We start from the raw sequence: 24,331 nt of genomic DNA, 5'->3' as shown, positions 1-24,331 counted from the left end.
TACAACTGTATGTCATTTTAGGGAAGTTATTCTGTTTCTGGTATCTGCTGATTTTCTCATTTCAACCACATCAACTGATACTCTCAACTTACAATGACTGCTATCATGAAGATGCTTCAGTAGTTTACTGGACTGCCATCTCTTGTCCCTTAAAGACCAATTAGTAAATGATTTTGTCATATCCAGGAAGTCTTTTTTAGTTTTAATGAATGGAGAATGATGTTCTGAACACCTATTTCATGGTAATTTACATTAATGTTCTCCAAGAATAGTATCTCCATTTAGGTTTTCCTTATATACCATGTATTGTATTTTCGTTCGTCTTCCACAGAAAATTAGATATGCATAAGACCCACCGAAGGAAGAAGGGCAATTCATAGCTTTGATGCAGCAACATTCAGCCACATAATTTCACATCCACTAGGCAGAAATGAATTTTCTAGAGCGATCTGAGAGTAGAAATGCACTGATATTTGCTAGTCACAAGTCTCACATAAGGTCAGTGTAAGATAACACATACTGAAATAAATTGTACTTACACAAAAATTTATCCCTTGTATCTTTTGAAGCATAAGAGCATATACATTATCTAAATGTTTAACTTTGTATTATTCCTTATAAGTATTTTGAGGTAATGTCTAAACAGAGTAATTAATGTACTCCTTCCTATTGATTTCTGTGACACTGACATTTGATGTTCAGTTACACAGCTTTTCCATGTGGGGCAATCGGTCTTAAAGTAGGGATAAATTACTCTAAGAGAAATGACTGTTGATCACTTTCCTTTCAAGTCTAAATACTTATGTTTCTGAAGTTCCCTTTCTGTACTCTGATGTTTTCTAAAGTGTATATTTAAAAAGAAGGTCTTTCCTCATTCACGCATTTGTAGGGTTTAAATCTAGTGCGCATTTTGGTATATTGACTCAGGACTGAATTCCAGTTAAAGGTACTGCAACTTCTACACTTTACGGTTTCTATCTTGTGTGATAGCCGTGATGTTCAGTAAGTCCGGAGTTCCGGTTTACCACATCCTTTACTTTTGTAATGTTACTCCTCAAAATGAACTCTCTGATGCTGATTAAGGCTTAAGGACTGTAACAGGCTTGCCAAATCCATCATATTTATAAAAATGCTCTCCACAAAACATTTTCTGATCAGGAATTATGGTTTGCCATTGCTTAAAGGACTTGTCACATTCTTTATGTTTTGTAACTCTCCAGTATGAATTCTCTACTATGGAGTACAGGTTGAGCAATACTTACAAATCCTCTCATAGTCACTATTTCTGACATTCCTGGTGTTACATGTATGCTCTCACTGGGGACCTGGTATCTCTTCTGAGAAGCAGCAGCTGGGAAGATTCTGGCACTCCCAATAGCCAAGAAGAAGCCGAAGGAAGGAGTCGAGACTGTGGTTAGCAAACTCATGGAAAACAACTGTGAATGACAGGGTTTGTCAGAGAGGCAGATCAGATTCCGATTTGATGGGCACGCACTCAAGGAAGCAGACACACCGGCACAGATGGAAATGGAGGAGGAAGATACAACTGATGTGTTCCAGCAGCAGACAGGTGGTGTCAACTAAAAAAAAGCCACGTGCTACTTCACTGCAGAACTCTGCTCCTCCAGACAGAGAAGACAGTCTCAATCAGAAAACCATAGTTTGGTTCCACCACATCCTGACCACTACATACAGTTTTCCCTGTTCTTTCATTTTCCCCTTCCTTCTTCCTTGATTGGACATGAAGGAGCTGTGTATGTGCACAAGCATATGGCATTTTTCTTTTAAACAAAATGGCCAATGGTTCAGTTTAATCAACATCAAGAGGTGATGGGTTGGCCTTGGGAAAAACTGGATCTGTGAAAATACTCCTTTGTTTTTCCATTAGTGGCATGGTCATTCAGCTCTTATCGTTATATTCCAAAAGTTATTTTGCTCTATTTAACAACAAAAAAGAACATAAAAATTCTTGCGTACCTTGTTTGATTGGGTCATTTTAATGTTTTTTCATTTACCATTAGAGAACCAAGGACAATTCTATGCAATTTGTCTGTACACAGCTTTTCCATGTGGGGCAATCGGTCTTAAAGTAGGGATAAATTACTCTAAGAGAAATGAATGTTGATCATTTTCCCTTCAAGTCAAGTGCATTGTTGTTTAACTTCTTGTTTGAAGAAGAAAAAAAAAAAAACTCTCTCACTGCCCTAAAATTTTTAAGCTTTGCTCTATTAGGACTTCTTTGATAATGAGTAAGGCTGAACACTGACTAAAGGCCTTGCCACATTCTTTTACACTTGTAAGGTTTCTCTCCAGTGAGAATTCTGTGATGTTGAGTAAGGTGTGAACACTGGTTAAAGGCCTTGCCACATTCTTTACATTTATTAAGGTTTCTCTCTAGTATGAATTCCGTAATGATTAGTAAGGTGTGAGTGCTGTTTAAAGGCCTTGCCACAGGCTTTACATTTATAAGGTTTCTCTCCAGTATGAATTCTGTGATGGCGAGTAAGTTTTGAGTGCTGTTTAAATGCTTTGCCACATTCTTTACATTTGTAAGGTTTCTCTCCAGTATGAATTCTATGATGGTAAGTAAGGCTTGAGTTGTGGTTAAAGGCCTTGCCACAGTCTTTACACTTGTAAGGTTTCTCCCCAGTATGAATTCTCTGATGACTAGTAAGTTGTGAGTGCTGGATAAAGGCCTTGCCACATTCTTTACATTTGTAAGGTTTCTCTCCAGTATGAATTCTGTGATGCTGAGTAAGTGTGGAGTCATGTTTAAAGGCCTTACCACATTCTTTACATTTATAAGGTTTCTCTCCAGTATGAATTCTGTTATGGTGAATAAGGCTTGAGTGCTGGTTAAAGGCTCTGCCACATTCTTTACATTGGTAAGGTTTCTCTCCAGTATGAATTATGTGATGCTGAGTAAGAGATGAATGCCTATTGAAGGTCTTACCACATTCCTCACATTTGTAAGGTTTCTCTCCAGTATGAATTCTGTGATGTCGAATAAGGTGTGAGTGTTGGCTGAAGGCCTTGCTGCATTCTTCACATTTGTAAGGTTTCTCTCTTATATGAGTCCTCTCATGACTAATAAGGTGTGAGCGCTGGTTAAAGGCCTTACCACATTCTTGACATTTGTAAGGTTTCTCTCCAGTATGAATTCTGTGATGCTGAGTAAGGCTTGAGTCATGGTTAAAGGCCTTGCCACATTCTTTACATTTATACGGTTTCTCTCCAGTATGAATTCTGTGATGCTGAGTAAGGCCTGAGTGGTGGTTAAAGGCCTTGCCACATTCCTTACATTTGTAAGGTTTCTCTCCAGTATGAATTCTGTGATGACTAATAAGGTGTGAGCGCTGGCTGAAGGCCTTGCCACACTCTTCACATTTGTAAGGTTTCTCTCCATTATGAATTCTGTGATGTTCAGTAAGGCTTGACTGCTGGTTAAAGGCCTTGCCGCATTCTTCACATTTGTAAGGTTTCTCTCCAGTATGGATTCGCTTATGTCTATTCACTGATGAGCAGACCTTAAAGGTTTTACCACATTCTTCACATCTGTACGGTTTCTCTCCAGTATGCATCCCCTGATCTTGAGGTAGTGTTGAGTGCCAGTCAAAGTCTTTGCCACATTCCTTAAAAATATAACTTTTAGGTATATTTAGTCTTGATGATTGACTAAACGTGTTCCCAGGTTTTTTACATCCAAGTGGGTTTTTTCCCACATGAATTCTCTGATGATCACCAACATTGGACGACTGGTTAAGAGCTTTCCCACATTCGCTGTAAGGATTCTCTCCCGTATTCATACTCTCATGGATAATAAGGTCAGAGTTTTGATAAAAGACTTCCCCACGTTTATTACATTCATAATGATTTCCTGGAACACAAGTCTTTAGATGTTTATTAACATCTGAGCTCTGCTTGAATGTCTCCTCAGATTCAGTACATTGAGCAATTCTGTCTCCGTTGACCCTGCTCTGGTCATCCTGAAGGGTCGACTCCTCGGTGAAGGACCTCTCCAGTGGATCCCACTTTGCACTTTCTTCTTCATTTTTAAATTTCAGATTTTCAGAAATATTTGACTGAACAGTCAATCCTATCCTTTTTTCAGAATGGTTCAAATAATTATTTTCAGCATGGACTAAGTAACTTTCCAGATGTTCCAAACTGTCTTTCCCTAAGTATGTATGTCTAAATATTTGATTTGAGGTTTTACTTGCAGAACCACACTGGTTTTTGGAAACAGTGGACTCAAAAAGGGAGGTTTTCCAAAATGTTTTATATCCTTCACCATTTGGGACAGTGAGATTCTTATTATGGGCAGTTGTCTGAGTTTGGGTATGTCCTTCATGAAATCTTTGATACCCTTCACTCTTCCCATCATTGTCCCGGTCTATCATTAAGTGTAAATCCTCAATGTCACTATTTTTGTGTCTACCCATTGACACTTTTTGGAAAGAAGCTTCTATGCTCGGCTTTGGCATGAAGCTCTGGATGTCATGTGAAGATATGGCTGAAAGATATCAAATAAGAGAAAAGTAAAATCATTCCACCTACTACTCTCAGATGAATATGCTGACAACTTCTATTATACAAGCTGAAAATCAGTCACAGGACATCAGCAAGATGGCGGAGAAGGAATCATGAGGACTTCGTTCCTCCATGGACATAAGAACTTACACACAATGTACCGATCACATAGCCTAACAGACAGTTCTGTAATCCTGTCATATTGGAACATACATCACTTTCCTATACTTCAAAAACAATCAAGAAAAGTCCCATATGAGCCCAAAATTTGCAGAAGGGAGGAAATTGAAACATACACAGAAATGGACAAAATAGGAAATAGCAAAAATGAGAAAATATTAACAATTGGGAGAGCTGGTTTTCAGGAAAGATCAACAAAATTAATAGACCTTTAACAAAATCAAGTAAGAAGGAAAGAAGACCGGGTGCCTGGGTAGCTCAGTTGCTTAAGGATCTGCCTTCAGCTCAGGTCATGATCCCAGAGTTCTGGGATCGAGTCCCACACCAGGCTCCCTGCTCAGGGCGAGTCTGCTTCTCCCTCTGCCCCTCTGCCCGCTCATGTGTATTCTCTCTCAAATAAATAAATAAAATCTTTTAAAAAAGAGAGAGAGAGAATGAAAGAAGACCAACTAAAATCAGAAGTGAAGAAGTGAAAGTAGACAGTATCACTGCTACCATAGAAATACAAATAATTGGTATTATTATTATTCCCCCCTGCCTCTCTGCCTACTTGTGATTTCTATCAAATAAATAAATAAAATCTTTAAAAAGTCAAAACTGATCTACAACTACTAAATAGATTGAAAAAGGAATTTTAAAACTCCCAACAAAGAAAAGTCCTGTGCCAGATGAAATCACTGGAAAATTCAGAGATTTTTTTTAAAAAAAGATTTTATTTATTTATTTGACAGAAAGACAAAAAGAGATGAAACAGAAGCAGAGGGGGTGGGAGAGGGAGAAGCAGGCTACCCACTGGGCAGGGAGTTCAACATGGGGCTTGATCCCAGGACCCTGGGATCATGACCTGAGCCAAAGGCAGATGCTTAAGGACTGAGCCACCCAGGCACCCTGATAATTCAGAGATTTAATGAGAAAGTGCTTCAAATCTCTTCGTACATTTTTAGGGAGTAAACAAAAAGGAAATTACCAAACACTATCTGTGATGCCAGCATTGCTAGGTTATCAAAGACAAGGGAAGATACTATAAGCAGAGAAGGCTGCCAACTACTGCCTGTAGTCACACCAAGCCCACAATAAAATAAAGCAAACTGAGTCAAAAGCACATTTTCCCATCTTACAGCATAAGTAACTGGAAATTCTTCCTGGAATTCAAGGGTGTCTTGACATGCACACTAACAAAGATCAAAACTGACAATTATATTGACACAGAATAAGGATTTGAGCATACTAGACAATGTTTCATTATTAAAAATACTCAATAAAGGGGCGCCTGGGTGGCTCAGTGGGTTAAAGCCTCTGCCTTTGGCTCAGGTCATGATCCCAGGGTCCAGGGATTGAGCCCCACATCAGGCTCTCTGCTCCGCAGGGAGCCTGCTTCTTCCTCTCTCTCTGCTGGCCTCTTTGCCTACTTGTGATCTCTCTCTGTCAAATAAATAAATAAAATCTTTTAAAAAAATACTTAATAAAGTAGCAACAGAAGGAAACCACCTCACCCTAACAAAGGCATCTGTGTATGAAAAGCTGAAATCTAATATATTTAATAGTAGAGTGTAAGCTTCTCTTGTATGACCAGAAACAAGGTAATGGAGGGACTTCACCACTTTCAGTCAACACACTAATAGATATTCTAGTCTGAACAAACAAGCAAGAAAAATACAGAAATGGAATCAAAACTGGAAAAGAGAATCCAAATGTATCTGCTTACAGGTGGCATGATCTATTAAAAACCCTAAGGAATCCTTTTTTTTTTTTTTTGTTATTTTGTTGGTCATCACTAGTATTATTTATTTCTACTAATTTTTTCTACTAGACACCCTTTTAAATTTTTTTAGGCTGTAAGTGCTGAAGTTACTTTTTTCAATTTTTTCTCCCCTTTTTTTTCTTAAAAGTAGGTTCCGCACCTAGCATGGAGCTTATCCAGCTCACCCAGTCCTGAACTGAAGACCTAGAGATCAAGACCTAAGTTGAGATCAAAAGTCAGATGCTTAACTGACCGAGCCACTCAGGCACCCGACCCCGCTAACTTTTCTCCTTAACGTTAGAAGACAAGGAACTAGAAAAAGAAACTTAGCTGAAATTCAGCAGAGGAAGGAAATAACAAAGAAATATCAGAAATAAACTAAAGACTGCAATAAATAATAATATAACATTAAAATTAATATCCAGATTTCCAAAAAAAAATCAAAATTTTAACTACATTAACTAAGAATAAAGGAGAGAAGTCTCAAAAATCAAAATGAGAAATGAACAGAAAACACATTAGACAACTATGGAAATATATAGTGTGATAATACACCGTTAGAAAACAATTATATTCTAACAAATCCAGTAACTTAAAAAAACAAAAAAAAAAAAACCAGGTAATTCCTAAAAATACATAAAGTTACCAAGATTGAAATAGGAATCTTAAACCTAAGAAATAGGAGATCTGAGACCAATAACAAGAATGAAAGTTGAATGTGGAATAAAAAAAGCTCCCAGCACAGAAAAGCCCAGGACCACATACCTTCACTGGTTAATTCCATCAAACATTAAAAAAAAAAAAAAAAATTTAATGACAATCTTCTTCGAAATCTTATGAAGAGCGGAATGGAGGGAAAACATTCAAAATCATTTCATGGGGCCCCACACTACCCTGTTACCCAAGCAGGACAAACACAATACAAGACCAAGAAGGTCTAGCTTATTCCACACAGGTGTTCACTATTCTGGCTTGCTCCAGACATCCATTCGCATCGGAAATGTGTCCCCATCACAAGCGTAGCTACTATCGGGTGCCCTAGGACACCACTGCAGTACCATTTACAGAGTCTCCTCTGCTGCATCCTTTATCCCCGTGACTGCATCCCTAACCGAAAGCCCATACCTTCCACTCCCCTTCACCCTTCACCCAGTCTGCCCTTCGCCCCTCTCCGTCCCACTCCGGTAAGCAGCAGTTTCTTTGTTCGGTTTTGTAAGGCGTCTGTTCCTGCTTTTTTGGTTGTTTCTTGCCATTTATGACAACGTAGATAGACCTAGAAACTATGTGGTTAACTGAGACACATCGGCCAAAGACAGACAAATACCGTGTGACTTCGCTTTCAGGTTCAGTCTACTAAACAAATAAGCAAACAAATAAAAGCAGAAACAGACCCGTAAGTACACTCTTCATTCTGAGTAAGGTCCATGGATAATTCCAGGAGGTAGAAAAATTCCATGTTTCACACACTGTATAATGGAACGAGTTTGCCTGTAAGAATTTCCCAGTGGTGACAGAGGACTCCCAGATTAAAGTCCGGGGATCTTAGGGCTCATGACACGTCAGCTAGCTTAACCTTCCTGACCACACTAATTCCGCTCCTCGGCTGTCCATCCGCAGCTGATTCAGGGAGATGCTGCGCATGCCCCAGGTTTTCTCTCTCATCTGTGGGACTCTGAGCACAGGAAACCTCAGTATCTTGAAGGAGCAGATAGCGTACCTTCCTGAACCTTGCCATAGAAGGAGACAACTCTGATTTCCTCTACAGTGAACAAATCCATTCTCTACCCAAGGCCAAGAGATTATCACTGTATTCCAAAGCTTTTTAATATGCATACATGAGAAGAAAGACAATTAAGAATAAAAACTTTCAAAAAAATAAAAAGTAAAAACGTTCAATGCCTCTATCCTTAACACATGGAGAAACTTAAAACCACAGAATTAAAAAAACAAACAAAAACAAAACAAAACAAACAAACAAAAACAACCATAGAATTATCTCCCGACAATATTCACCACTCAGTTTGACCCCAGCTTGGATCCCACCTCATTTCACCGTATGTACACCATCTTGTTGAACATTAATCTGATACGGGATCTGGGATAAAATCTATTCAATTTGGGTCACCTGGGTGGCTCAGTCAGTTTAGCGTCAGACTTTTGATTTGGGCGCACGTCATGATGTCAGGGTCATGGGGTCAGGTCCCTCAACAGACTCCGTGTTCAGTGCTCATCACAGTCTGCTTGAGATTCTCTCCCTCTCCCCATCCCCCGCCCATGCCACGTGCTTGCGCTCTCTCTCTAAAAAAAAATAAAAGCTTTAAAAATTCTAAAAATCACTTTATATCAGGAACAAAACGTTTCCCAAGGCTCTAACTGGCAGGATCCAATGCAGAAGAACTGGGTGAGGTAGGGCATCCACTTGGGCACTCCCCCTGTGGCTCCTGCGTTCAAGCAGGTAAATAAATTCCGGTACCCAGGAAGGTCTACCTTAAATTTCTGTGGTGAACTTCCTAAGGGAGGTGTGTGAAGAAGCACCTACATTGTGTGCAAGTGCACAATTTGCATGTCTCTGATGGGAGGGTTCTGTACGCCTAACCAAGGCAAAGCGGGTCCTGGAAAAACAGTGGAATCAAGGCTCATATCAATAATCAGGCTGAGAACTGGGAAACCCACAGAATTAGGGCAGAAGTGTTCACCACCCATCAGCAGGGAATGGGATAATAAGCAACGCAGACATAGAAGATAGAGGGGATTTTGTAAAGTGAAACAGAGGTGGTCACAATGACGGAGATACTTTGGGTGGCTCTGAATGTAGATGAAGATCCGGAGGAAATGCGGATCTTCCTGACCTACTCTGTGCCTCGAGTGGGCAGAAATCGCAGGACCACGGATCCAGATCATGAGCTCCCATTGTGATTTCAGGGAAAACAACAATGCTGAGTACAGAAAGGGTATGGTTTTGATAAGAAATCCACAACAGTAACCAAAATAGGTTTTTCTTCAAGATCTTTTGCTGCTCATTTGGCAGTAACATACAGAGGAAAATTTAAAAGCCAATGTACCTAGAAGTTCCTACTTTAACGTCCCCTCCAAACGCAGCGCTAACATTAAAGGTCTGGAAGATAAAGAACCACACGCACCACAACGGACACACCCCCGGCCACTCTGTAAACATGTGGAGAAGCCTTCATCCGAAGAAGCCTTCATCCAAAATCACCGCAGCCATCTGTCCGCCCACAAGCGGTCACTGTGGGTGGAACCCCTTTAGAGACAATGTCCAATGACTTGAGTATACTCATGCCTAAGGCAGTAAAGTCTGTAGAACTTAGCCTACCCACAATGAAGTAAGGAAAGAGATAATGGGAAACCAGCTATCAGTTTGCCAAGATTCCAGCTCTGGTCTACAAGTAGTAAATGATGGCTACTGCCAAGCCGCTGGAGGTCATGCTGCTATGGGAAACAGGAATGACCATTCATCAGAGCACAGAGGCGCATAGAAGATTCTGACATGAAAAGTGACATCCGATGTATGGTCCTGAGAGATTGCTATCACCAGAGGTAGGAAAAGACAGAGAGGAATCACAGGAGAAGTCCGCTCCAAGACTGTGCAGCATTAATCCATGTGAAGCAATGACTAGTTAAAGCAAATGAAAAGAAAGCACAATATAACATTTCCAGAACTTACTGCAATTTGTCAGCCATGTGGGGAGAAAAAGAAAAGTAACAGAAGAATTCAGTCACTACACAAACTAGAAAACACTGATTTTTAATACATGTCTGATCAATACTGTAAAGATAATTACATTTTTAGAAAAACACAAAGGATTCTATCGCTGTGGTCTCAGTATATGAGAAAAAAAATTTTTTTGAGAAAATTTCTAAAAATCAGAAAAACCACTAGCCATGAAGGGTGAAATGACAACCTGGATTACATCAGAAACATCCCTGTATCAGAAGCCCAAGAAATAGAAGAAGAGTGAGAAGGAGACAAAGGACTTGTTCTCACTGTACATAGAGAACCAAAGCCAGAAGAAAAAGATACCGAAACAGAAAAAATAGTCACAGTAACTCACTAGACACTGTGAAAACCGTGACTTTGTGACATCATATAATGAACAGGAGCCCAATGTCAAAATCCCATAAATTACCACGTTTTGGAAAGAATGTGGATAAGATAGAAATCCCATCCACTCCTGGTGGATGTGAAAAATGGCACAAGGGAGTGCACATTCCACTAAAAGACAAATTACAGATTTTACATGCCCGGAGTATTCTTGACAGTGCTTCTCTGAGAACCGTCCCTCCAACTAGTGGCAGAATGACATAATGAACCGATATTCACACAAGGGAATCATCTCGATCTGTTCTCATGCGTCATGCATGTCATGTGCAGGAATGCAAATCGACACACACACACAAGTAGAAGGAAGAAAGCCAAATACCAGGGATCCCACTGCCTGATCACTTTACAGGAAGTATGCAATGAGGAGAGCAACCTCTTGCCCTACTTGTAAAGAGTGCTGAGCTGTGGGGACAGCACCTGAGGAGCTTGGGGTGGGGGGCAATGAGAGGACAAGTAATATTGTTCCTCGACCTCAATGGCTTATGGAGATGTGATCAGCTCGTGAAATACCCTGGAGCTGTTCGTTTATGTTCTGTAGGTGTGACTTGACTTTAAAAAGATACTCAATATGGGGCTCCTGTCTGGCTCAGTCATGGAACATGCAGCTCCAGATCCGAGGGCTGTGAGTTCAAGCCCTGTGTTGGGGTAGACAGAGGCTGCTAGGAAATGGGGTCTTTAAAAAAAAAAAAAAAAAAAAAAAAGACCTGCTAATCTTAAAAATAAGTAAAAATAAAATAGAAATTTTTTAAATGCTCAAAAGCAAAGAAATAGACATATGTGAAAAGACCAGTGTCATAGAGTACATATACTGACAAGGTCAAATTCAAAGTAGGAAGGGCTAGATTTTCAAAGCATATTTTATCTCTAGCTAAAGCAATATGGTTTACAATGAGTATACAACGTTGACAGAAAAAAGAGGGAAATGTATAATTTTTTCTTTTTATCTTTTTTTTAAGATTTTGTTTATATATTTGACAGACAGAGATCTAAAGCAGGCAGAGAGACAGGCAGAAGAGGAGGGGGAAGCAGGCCCCTGCTGATCAGAGAGCCCATGGCAAGGCTCAATCTCAGGACCCTGGGATCATGATCTAAGCTGAAGGCAGAGGTTTTAGCCCACTGAGCCACCCAGGCACCCCTTGAATTATTTTCTTCAAATGCATATAGGAGGGGCACCTGGGTGATTCAGTGGATTAAAGCCTCTGCCTTTGGCTCAGGGCATGATCCCAGGGTCCTGGGATGGAGCTCTGCTCAGCGGGGATCCTGCTTCCCCCACCTCTCCACCCCGCCCCCCTCCTGCCTCTCTGCCTACTTGTGATCTCCGTCTGTCAAATAAATAAATAAAATCCTTTTTAAAAATGCATATGGGGGGGCACCTGGGTGGCTCAATGGGTTAAAGCCTCTGCCTTTGGCTCAGGTCATGATCCCAGGGTCCTGGAATCAAGCCCCACATCCGGTTCTCTGCTCAGCAGGGAGCCTGCTTCCTCCTCTCTCTGTCTGCCTCTCTGCCTACTTGTGATCTTTATCAAATAAATAAGTAAAATCTTTTTTAAAAAATGCACATAGGAAAACACAAGAAAGAAGTAAAAAAAAAAAAATGGGAAGGGTGTTAGGAAAAACATGACAATGTGGTATATCCAAGCCCTAACATCTCCACTGACATATAAAAGCATAAAGAAAACACAACAATCCAGGCAGTGATAACCAAGCAACGGGCAAGGCGCAGGAGAAATCTTACCGAATACTCTTTCACACTACAGGAGTTTATCACTGTTGCTAGGAGGGTTGTTTTCCAAGATCTAAATGTACATGATTCCATCTACAGCCATACCATCCCGAATGCACCCGATCTCGCTCAAATGTACTTGATTTCAATAATCCATTTCATGGAAAGCATCATCTATGCTTGTGTGTGTACTTAAACACACATATGTAAACACACACATTTATTTTTCACCCATGAAACGTAACAAATATTTACCACAGAGGGTTGACATCACATTTAGAATTTTTATCTTCATTTTTAAATGTCTAACTTTCAGAAATATTTCATGGCTTGATTAATTCAACTTGATAGTTGAAGTTGTTTGAATGATTACTTTCAGCACGGACTAGGTGACTTTCCAAAATTAACAAACGTCAGAAAATATGAATGTTTAAAAAATGGATTTGGAGGGACGCCTGGGTGGCTCAGTTGGTTAAGCGTCTGCCTTCGGCTCAGGTCATGATCCCGGAGTCCTGGGATCCAGCCCCGCATCAGGCTCCCTGCTCAGCTCTCTGCCTGCAGCTTCCTCTGCTTACTGCCTTCCCTCACTGACAAATAGACAAAATCTTTAAAAAAAAAAAAAAAAAAAGATTTGGGTCCTTGGGTTCAAAGACATCGTTCTGCCAATATGACCGACTTAAGGTGGGGTTTTCCCCTAATTGTTTTATTTATTTATTTATTTTTAAAGATTTTATTTATTCATTTGACACAGAGAGAGACAGCGAGAGAGGGAACACAAGCAGGGGGAGTAGGAGAGGGAGAAGCAGGCTCCCTGCTGAGCAGGGAGTCCAACAGGGGGCTCAATCCCAGACCTAAGCTAAAGGCAGACAAGACACTTAAGGACTGAGTCACCCAGGTGCCCCTTCTCCCAATTGTTTTATATCCTTGCTTCTGGCAGTAAGATTTCCTTACGGGTAATCGTTCCAGTTTGGTTATGTCCATCATGACACCCTTCCTGTCCTTCAGCCCCCACCTAATCAGCTTCCCAGCCAGTCGTTAAGTATAAATACTCAGGGCCAGTGCTTCCACATCTTTCCATATCCTTCCATGTAATGAATCTTTCTCTTTCCCAACAAGCTTAAGGTGTTATGGAAAGACACAACTAACAGATTTAAAATAAGCTATCTCACTTACTGAACTCACACCATATATGTTAAAAGGCTAATGTGCAAAATACATACCCATTCTAGGGCAGCAACAGAATGGAGAAATAGGAAGCACAGGACTGTGCTCCTCCATGGTGACAATAATAGACTAAATTACCTTTTAGAATGTTCCAGAAGCCAGTTAGGAGAATACAACAGGCAGGTAGGAAGGAAGAAGAGGCACGTCAAAGAGACAAGGAGAATTTGGGACACTTGCCCACAACTAGGGCTCGCCCTCCCTGACTCGCCATGGCAACACTGTGAGAGAACTCTCAATTCTCCTCAGGAGAGAACAATGAGTTGTCTATATAGTCATGATTCTTTCCAGCTGCCTGAGGGACTTGTTTCTGTCATGCACCACATGGGACCCAGAGGGAATGAGAGCCCCTCTGGATGCAGTGTGGGGCGGTTCAGACCAACAGTGAGCCTTTGTGCAAACACTGGAGAGAAGATAGAGCTGAAGACAGACAGACAGAGGAGGGCATCATGCACTCCGAAGCGGTAACCCCACTGCCTTAAACTGGGAAATGACAAAAACTCAGACAAGACAAAGGCTCAGAACATGCGTGACAGGCCCCAGAATTACTATTATTTGTGTACTCCTAAAGAAAGCAAGTCCATAATTCTGGGCCCACAGTCTATTTTTTTAAATTCCCAAATATCAGTGCTAGTTCACCCGGCATCAGAGAAACAGAAATCTGTGTTCCAATCAGAGGAATGAAATACAACTCTGAAATTGGCCCTACGTTAGTAAGAATTATTAATTGCCAACAAACAAACAATGAATTGCCTGACAAAGAATTCTAATGATCATCATAGAGCTGCCCATGGAGGAAGAAGAGAAAACAGGTAAATTAGTGGCATCAGGAAAACTACACATGACCCAAATGCAAACCCAAAGAGACAGCAAGTGTAACAATAAGGAAAGAAAAACCGGGGGCTGAAGAGTTCCGTCACTGGATTTGAAAGCGCACTAAGAATCAGCAACGACTTGATCAAATAGAAAAAGAAGCCGACCACGTAAAAACCCCAGTTTTAAATTCTATGTTGACAGAAGCAAGGACATATGTAGGAAAGGACGGAGTCTAAGGAACTCATGGGACACCAACAGGTGGTCCATGTGTACACTAAGGGGACCCCAGAAGGAAAGAGTGACGTATGTGGAAAAAAGATACAACTTCATGCTCGGTAAATTCTACACAAGACTAATCAAGACGAACATAGTGATACGTTAAAATTAACTTATCAAAAATCACAGGTGTGGGGCACCAGGGCAGCTAGGTCAGTTAATACCTGCCTTTGGCTCAGGTCAGAATGCCAGGGTCCTGGGACAGAGCCCCGTGTAAGGATCCCTGCTCCGTTGCTCCGTGGGGAGCCTGCTTCCCCCTCTGCCTGCTGCTCCCCTGCATTGTTTGTGTTAGGGAGTGTGCTCTTTCCGTTAAATAAATGAAATCTTAAAAAAAAAAAAAATTCAGACACATTCTGAGGAAAGTAAAAGAAAAACCTAATGATTAATTTTCCGTAAAGTAAAATTACATTTATTCATTTCTTTTAGTATCGGATTTTACAGGCACCTGGTGGCTTAGTCGGTTAAGCAGCTGCTTTCAGCTCAAGTCATGATCCCAGAGTCCTAGGATTGAGCCCCACATCGAGCCTTATAGCGGGCTCCTTCTCAGCAGGGAGCCTGCTTCTCCCTCTGCCTGCCACTCCCCCTGCTCGTGTTCAGGCTCGCTCTCTGTCCAAAAAAAAAAAAACCAAAAACACCAAAAAACCAAAAAAAAAAAACAAAAAACAACAGGGTTAGGGATTTTACTAATTATCTACCTCACTTCTTACAAAGGACATGCCCATGTCATACCAGGACTTTTGATCTAAAAATTGAGAGAGGAGGAGTGCCTGGGTGGTTAGGGCATTAAGCATCTGCCTTCGGCTCAGGTCATGATCCCAGGATTCTGGGATCGAGCTCCGCACTGGGCTCCCTGCTCAGCGGGAAGCCTGCTTCCCCTTCTCCGACTCCCCCTGCTTGCGTTCCCTCTCTGGCTGTGTCTCTCTCTGTCAAATAAATTTTAAAAAACAAAAAAACCCTTTAAAAACGAGAGATGAATTTCCTATATAACTATTAAGTGAAAACACACACGACAAAGTCAAAAGAAATTCCTATCATACAAGACAAAATTATAAAATGATCCAATTACTAAGAAATAAGGTAAAAACTGAGAATTTATTGTATGATGCGAGTTCTGAGGTCTAAATATCCTAGTTCTCCTGTGGCATTAATTTAGGTAGGAATTCTAAGATACAAATAGATAGGCTACATTATTTCACCACTGAGGAATGGAAAACAGTGATAATTTCTAATTTCAGTTCATACGAACAGAAATTAACCCCTGAAGTGAAATAAAGGATTCGCTTTTTTTATTTTAGGGCAGTGCGTTGTTAGCAGATCAAATTACTGAGTCTCAATTTTGTACAATTAAGATTAAACCTGCCATTACACTGGAAAGCATAAAACAGAAAATATGGGATGCCTGTCTCCGGTGTTGCCGGAATTTCTGCCCCAAACCCCAATAGGCCTGCAACCACCCTGACAACGCTTTTCACAGGCAGCAAACAGAATGTACAAGGGGCTTAACATAGAGTTCTTTGGAAATAGGAGGACTTCCCAGGGCCCTGACAGCAATGCAGAAGCTCTCAGATTATGGAGGCCCTCCCGCTCCAAGGGGAGTCTCCTGGCCCTCCCTGTGGACGTGATGGACCATCACTGCAGCTGAATCAGAATCCCTAGAGAATGTGAGAGCTTGATAATGGTGGAGAGCAGATATCTCTTTGTGAGAAGGAGAAAACCATAACTAGGCTTCTCAAGATTATTTCCATTCAGTGTGAGCTACTCAAACCACATTTCAAGGTCATTGTCCTCCTCCACATGTGGGCCTCACCTCTGTCATCTGCTTCATTCATTCCCACCTACCTGGGTTGAAGGCTACTGTCTTCTTTCTCTTGAGATTCCAAGGTTCTTTCTTTTGCTCCAAAAAGGAGACCAGGTCTGGCTTTGACACAATGAGACCTGATTATTAGAAAAAAGGAATGAACATGAGCACTGCTAGAGATTTTCAATCTAGTATTGTGCTTAGTAGAGAAGAAAAGACATTTGTAACATCTAGAAAATGACTTCCCAAATGTTACTGATCAACAGCCCCTTTACAAGACACAGGTGGGAGTGCCCCGGTGGTTCGGTCGGCCGTTTGGTTCAGGTCATGATCCTACAATAGATCCTACAATACTGGGATCTAGTCCCACATCAGGCTCCCTGGTCAGTCTGCTTCCCCCTCGGACCCCTCCCCTGCTCATCTTCCCCCTCTCCATTGCTCGCTCTCTGTCAAATAAATAAATAAAATCTTAAAACAAAACAAAATGAAAACAAAGGAAGGAACAAAACCCTGAGTGGGGTTTGGGAAACCTGAAGGAGTCCTCCTCACCCAGGAAGAGAAGGTGTCCGTAGTTCTCCAACATCACATCCCTGTACAGTTGCCGCTGAGTGTGGGTCAGGCGTCCCCACTCCTCCAGGGAGAATTCTACGGCCACATCCCTGAATGTCAGCAGTCCCTGTAATAAATACCACAGTCACCAAGTGGCCATTAACACAGTTCACGATGGTCCGTCCCTAAGTTGAAAGAGGGAGTCAGTGCCACCAATGAGACCAACACTTGACCTTTCCTGCTTACCTGCTTGTTCCCTGTGACGACTGTCCTACATTTTACTTAACCTCTTCTTTCCACCTTATCTTTTACTTTATTCAAACCCCCAGGCAGTGTCCTTCCAGGGAAACAAACTATGCAACACAGGTTACTAACTGCCCTGAGGAAGACCTTGGGTCAGCCCACTTTGACCTTAAGCCTCCCACTCCTACACTTTCTTCAGACACCTAAGCAAAGGGACCAAGGAGTAATCCAAGGAGTGATCTACAGTTCCCTTAATCTCATGATAATATGAAATCTCCACCCAGGGAGGAGTACAAAGCTCATTTACATAACATCAAAGTATGTAGAGAAGGTTTTCTTGAGGATCTTGGGCCACCTAATGCCCAGCTCCACACAAGATAAGACTCCACTTTCTGAACATCTGCCCTAAACCCAAATAATATGAAATCCTTCCTTCTGCTTCTCTGGGTGTCTGCTTTGGAAGTTATTCCCTCTGATCTTTTATTTTTTTTTTTTAAGATTTTATTTATTTATTTGACAGAAAGAGATCACAAGCAGGCAGAAAGGCAAGCAGAGAGAGAGAAGGAAGCAGGCTCCCCGCTGAGCAGAGAGCCCAATGCGAGAGGCTGGATCCCAGGACCCCGAGATCATGACCTGAGCCCAAGGCAGAGGCTTAACCCACTAAGCCAGCCAGGTGCCCCACTCCCATCTCTTTCTTTACGTGCTGCAAATCTGCGTTAACAATCCCACCTGCTGTAGTTTCCATCTGTGATTCCCCAAGGAGTGAACTCCTTTTCTCTGCATCGTATCAGAACTGCTTCTGGCTTAGGTGAGTTTCCTCCTCTATGCATCAGGAAATTTTAACACAGTAATATGCTCTAATGTGTTCTCTACGTTTGATGTAAGAGGATGGCATATGATCTGGAAAACCATTATAAATATTGTGTATTTATCCAAGATAATTTGTAAAATGAAGAAGGTGTCAACAGAGACTCAACAAGTTACTTAGTACTGTATTATGTCATACATTATAGACTGTGCCTTTTTTTTTTTTTTTTTGAGAGAAAGAGAAAGAGACTGCAAGCTGGGTGAGAGGGGCAGAGAGAGAGGGAGAAGCAGGGTCCCCGCTGAGCAGGGAGCCCAACATGGAGCTCAGTCCCAGGACCCTGAGATCATGACCTGAGCTGAAGGCAGACACTCACCCGACTGACCTACGCTGGCACCCCTAGTTGTGTCTCCTTCTTAGGTGGAATGTTTTTGTTACAAATGTACTGATTAAATTAAAAGTGAATCAGATTTTCACAACAGTACACTGGCGATCTGGTTAAAATGCAGATTCTGTTCAGGAGTTCTGGGGTTAAACGGGAGTCTGCATTTCTAAAAAAAGCAGTAGCCTGTGGGCCCCAGTAAACATTCTTTAATAACAAAGAGGTAGAACTCCGAGGCAAGAATTCTTGGAGGACAGGGAACTGAATGGGTTTTATCACAATTACAGGTTCTATTGGAATGACAAGAGAGCCAAAGCCAATCCTTTCTCAGCACATTTCCTCTCTTTACTGGAGACCATCTAACAGTTTTTCATAAATTCACAGAAAATATATAATATTACTCTAAGACAGCAAACACATTTTTCTATTATTATGAGAATATTTTGTCAAACACCCAGTAACATGGACGGGATCAAGTTTTCACGCTGGCTGACCCGGAGTGGATCTAGAACGACAGCAGGTCAACATACAGGGAGAAAGTTAAAGCAGTGTTCACCGCAGGTGTCAACCCTGAGAAGAGTGATGAAAACATGAAGAGATCCACACACATCTGACCTACCATGTCACATGTGTGCACACATCGTACTTTCCGAAAGTAGTTATACACACACTGGAAGTGACAGAGTGCAGAACTGTCATGGTGACTAATTTAAGAAACATTTTCAATGACATGACACTTACAAAGCTCTTTGTGGATAATGCTGCGTCTGTCTTTAATTCACACTATCAATACAAACATCTTCAATTCTATAAATAAAAGAGCTATTATTTCTGAGTCTACTATGATGAGGGCTAGAAGCAGAAAAAAGTTCACCGTTAGCCAGAAAGCTGGCCGAGAACCCACCTAGTTCCGGTAAGGACCAAATAAGGGCTGCCTGCTGTGTTTTTTGTTGTTTAAGATTTATTTATTTATTTACTTGAGAGAGAGAGAGAGAGATATCAAAAGTAGCCAGAGAGGGGGCGCCTGGGTGGCTCAGTGGGTTAAGCTGCTGCCTTCGGCTCAGGTCATGATCTCAGGGTCCTGGGATCGAGTCCCGCATCGGGCTCTCTGCTCAGCAGGGAGCCTGCTTCCTCCTCTCTCTCTCTGCCTGCCTCTCTGCCTACTTGTGATCTCTCTCTGTCAAATAAATAAAGAAAATCTTAAAAAAAAAAAAAAAAAAAAAAGTAGCCAGAGAGGTAGGCAGAGAGAGAGGGAAGCAGGTTCCCTCCTGAGCAGAGGGCCCGATGCCTGTCTCCATCCCAGGACCCTGAGATCATGACCTGAGCCAAAGGCAGAGGCTTAACCCACTGAGCCACCCAGGCGCCTTGTGGCTTCTGTGTTTTTAAAGGTCTTGTGACGGCCTGTACCTCTCACTGATAGTTATACATCGAACTGAATAAGCATCAGAGAAATCCTGCAAACAACTTCTACTTTTACAAGTAGAAATTCAAAGAAAAATTTAGGATCTGATACTCCCCACATCGTTCTAGATCCACCCCCTGCCTTGCACATGTCACAGGGAGCTACCAGCTTTCGGTAGGCTGCAGTGCATCTTTTTCTGCCCACAGGTCCTGTCCGCTTGGCTACTTAAGTAAAATGACCAACTGGAGCCTTTAAGGGTCCCAAGAATTCCTTCTTGACTGTTGAGCTCAATGACCCCACAGCATCGCATTTCATGGAAATCTTTTGTTTCCATCATCACTTGTGCTCTATTATTATTTCAGGATTTTAAGACATCAAACTTGTTAATTATGCGATTCTTGTTTTCTTTTTCCGAAAATACAAAGAAATAAACAGAAGAGTATGTTTGTGACAGGAGCATGGAGTAAAATAAAAACCTATGGGATAGAGCTCGGACTGATTCAGAACCTCCAGTTCCGTAAGTTACTGTGTCTAGTACACCCAAGTACGAGACTTCATGGTCCAGCGGAAACTGATGTGACGTGGGCCAGGAACCTACAGTCCAGAAACAATTACTGAGATAGTTTCAGTGCAAAATCTGTTTGTTGTTGTTCAGTAGGCTCTGTGCCAGGATGGAGCTGAGAGTGGAGAAATTTGAACTCAGGACCCTGAGATCACGAGCTAACATGAGATCAGGAGTCAGACTTAATCCACTGAGCCACTAAGATGCCCTGTTTTCAGTAAGGTTTGATGACAGGGCCTGTAGGCAGAAAGAGCCCCAGAGGGGTGCCCGGGTGGCTCAGTGGGTTAAAGCCTCTGCCTTCCACTCAGGTCCTGATCCCAAGGTACTGGGATGGAGCCCCACATCCAGCTCTCTGCTCAGCAGGAAGCCTGCTTCCTCCTCTCTCTCTACCTGCCTCTCTGCCTACTTGTGATCTCTGTCAAATAAATAAATAAAAATCTAAAAAAAAAAAAAAAGCAATCAAGCAAGCAAGCAGCAGTGTGATTTTGAGGAACCACTGCAAGTACACTTTCAAGTTAGTGAGGGTAGAGGCGAAGGAAATTTAAAAGGGATTTTCATGTTAGGCTAAGAAGGACTTCCAGGAGCCTAGAGGTCTGGTTTTTGTCAAGTTAAGGTTGCATTTTGGCTCTAGAGGCAAGTAGTAAGGAAATTTCACTTCTTTTGTCTTTGCTCTCAACAGCAACTAAAAGCAAAAAGAAACTCAGGAGAAAGTCTCCAGTTTAAAAGGGATGGTTTCTGCACACTGCTCTGTAAATCCATCGCAGATCTTTACAAGTGATAAGGGAGGGAAATATGAACAATATAGGGGAGAAATGGGTCAGAGAGCACCAAGCCGATAAAAGTAACATTAGCTGTAAGAAAACAAATTGATATCAGTGCCTAATCACGTGGGACAGAAAGAGGCAGAAGAAAAAGTATTAAATGTCCTTACTACCTACAGCCCACTGACAAGTCTTTGAAACAGGCCTAGTGACATTCCTCTAGGAACTCAACCGCCAGGATGTTGACACTTTGCTAAGGGCAAAAGGCTAAATCTTAGCCCAACCCCCAAGACCCTGCCCGCCTATTTTAACATATAAAAGTTGCTTTGGAAACTTGCTTTATCTCTAAGCCCCCCCCCACTTAGTACTGTTGGCAATCATCCCCCCAAGCTTATGACCTACTGATATACATCTGAAGAGTGTCATAACTTGGGTTTTATTAGACAATAAATGACCTTTTCCTCACAACAGCCAGGCCCCTCAAGGTCCTAGAAACCATGCTTCCAAAATTCCTTAGAGACTTACCCTATCTCTAACCCCCTCCCAACTTGATAATGGGCCACTCCTCCTGACCCCAGCGCAGACCTTTCCACCCCCAGGGCCCTATACCCCGGCTTTAATAAAACCACCTTTTTGCACCAAAGATCAGTCAAGAATTGTTTCTTAGCCATTGGCTTTGAACCCTAATGTCTTTCCTACATCACTAAGGCACACCAAAGCGCCTATTATAACTGCTGTGTTCCACCGGCCCCCAAACTGTATCAGAATACAAACCGAATTATGAGAACACAACTGATTTACAGAAACTCTGATCAGGCATAGTTTCCACATCCTGTAGTTCCCAGTATTTTTAAAATAGAATACATTGTAAAGAGGAAGAGTCCCCCTTTTTTTTCCAGAACATTCAGACATAGCCTTTTTCTCATATTCATCCTGTGTATTTGTGCATTTTTAACACTAGTCTATACAGAGCTTGAGAAAGCAACCCGTTTCGCCCTAAATGGGAACGGGTTCCTTCTCTGTTGTCCCAGGACCGACCCCACCAGCAAGAGGAATCCTGGACTCAACACTTACCCCTGTGAAACTATCACAGGGGATAGGTTTGGGTGTATTTGCAGGACTTTAATTCAAAGTGACAAGTGTTGGGGGCGCCTGGGTGGCTCAGTGGGTTAAGCCTCGGCCTTCTGCTGGGGTCATGATCTCGGCCCCGGGATCCAGCCCAGCATCGTGCTCCCCGTTCCGCAAGCAGTAGGCTTCTCCCTCTCCCCTTTCCCTCTACCTTGCACACTCTCTCTCAAATAAATAAAATCTTATTAAAAACAAAAACCAAACAGGTCCGGGAAAGGCACACGGGGGGCTGGGAGTGCCTGGGTTCCAGCGGGCGGTGGGAGCGGGAGGCTGAAGGGGAGACCGGGAAGGATGGGGCAGGGGGGCCAAAGCGAGGAGCTGCGGAGCAGGAGCGCGAGACGCCGGCGGCGGGCCCTCTACTGGCTCCCACGCGGTCCTTTGTTCTCCCAGGGCGACGTCCCGCTCTCCCCCCGGAGCCGCTGGGCCCGCGGAGGCAGGCCGCCGCGCGAGGCCTAGCGCCTGGGACTCGCCTCCCCGCCGCCCCCGCCCGCACCGAGGGCAGCGGCCGACTCCCCGCCGCGCCGGGGGCGAGTACCTGGTGTACTAGGGCTGCCGGCGGCGCGGCCTGGTGTGCGCGGGCGCGCGGGCCACGCTCAGGGTCGCCACGGTCCAGCGGCACACGGGGCAGGTGCATCCCTCCTCCTCGGACTCCGCGCCCGAGGAGCGCCAGACCATCCTGGAAGCCCCGGACGCGGCGGCTGCGGCCGGGAGGGTTGCGGGCGGCGGGCCGGGCGCCGCGGAGGGTTGGCGGGGCGGGCGGGGCGGCTCCGCCCTCCGTTCTCCGCTCGGCCGGCCCTCGGCCTGGACACCTCGCCTCCCGGGGCCCGGCCGCCGCCGCCGCTGTCCCCCGGCGGGCCGGACGGAGATGGGGACCAAGTGGGGTCCCCCCCGGATCCGGAGCCCCGGCCCTCCCCGCGCGGGGCCCCACGTTTCCCGAGAGGTCAGCACACGTGTGCACCGAGGCCTGCCAGGCCGGGGCGGGGGTGCACCCGTCGGTACCGGGGCCCCAAGGCCCGGGGGAGGGCGCGAAGGCCGCGCCGACCCGGTCCCAGCCCTCGGGTGGGGGGCGGCTGCTGCCCGGTCCTCATTGGTTTTCCGGCCACTCGGAGGCCGGGACTGCTCCCGCGGAGGGCGGGGCGGCGGGGCTTGGGGGCCCGGGCGGGAAGGCGGCCTGCAGGCCGGGCCCCGCAGCTGCGCCAGCCTCCGCGGCGGACTCTGGGGACCGCTCGCGCCTCCCCGGACCCCGATCGTGGAAGGCGATTAGCACTTTTCTCCCCTGCTCCTCTCCGGAGACCTCCGTTTCCCCCAAACCCAGGCAGGCGCGCTCCTGCTCTCTCGTCCCTGACTCTGGGGTCCTGGCAGTTGACATTCTATTCCCGTCCCTCCCTGTCCCCCTCCGGACGCGGTGGACGTGCCTCCGAGTCTCAGTCCCCAAGGCCCATCCCTTCTGTTCCCCGCCGCAGCGCCAGGCCGGGTGGGGCCGGTCCGAGTGGGACTTGCGGATTTATTCTCCTGTGGAGAACGGAAGGCCCCGAGATCCAGGCCTTTTTGAGCTTTGGATTTTATTTTGAAACTGTATTTAATGCTTTTCTATGGAAGGGGGAGGGGCGGGGAGAGAGGGTCCCAGGCATCCTTCTGCGCAAAGGACTCACAATTCGTGTATCAGAGATGAAGTGTGAGGCGGGGGAGGAAGGATCTAGAGGAGGAAGGCGTGAGGACAGAGAGGGCGTGGGGGTCCCCAAACATCCCGCACTAACGTGGGACTCTCCGGGCCTCTCTTCGAGAGTCTCTGGGCCCCAGTGCCTGCACTTCACAGGGCCAGGCAGGTTCCTTTGGTCTCAAAGCCTCAGAGAGTGGGGAGGGGGGCCTTGAGGGCACCTGGGGCCAGGGGCTGCCTCTGTGGGAAGGAAAGCAGACAGCTAAAAGGAAGCCCTTTCTCACCCCAGCACCCCCAGACCAGAGCCCAAGGTTCAAGTGCCTCAGGCCCGGTCCCCTCTATTCTTCCTGATTGCGAACTGAATTTTATTGCATTTTTTGTAATTCAAGGTTGGAGTCCCACAACCTTGGAGATCCACCATTCCCTCCCCCTTG

General features: G+C 44.1%; 1 pseudogene; it reads right to left on the bottom strand.

Annotated features, from left to right (window-relative positions):
* Nucleotides 1–1,370: 1,370 nt before the first annotated feature.
* LOC122911700 lies at nucleotides 1,371–22,964 on the bottom strand (annotated as a pseudogene).
* Nucleotides 22,965–24,331: the final 1,367 nt, after the last annotated feature.

This window comes from Neovison vison, chromosome 7 (genome assembly GCF_020171115.1).
Source record: "Neovison vison isolate M4711 chromosome 7, ASM_NN_V1, whole genome shotgun sequence".
NCBI classification, from domain to species: domain Eukaryota; kingdom Metazoa; phylum Chordata; class Mammalia; order Carnivora; family Mustelidae; genus Neogale; species Neogale vison.
Note: the sequence above shows the minus strand (reverse complement) of the source record. Positions and strands in the feature narration are given on the sequence as shown.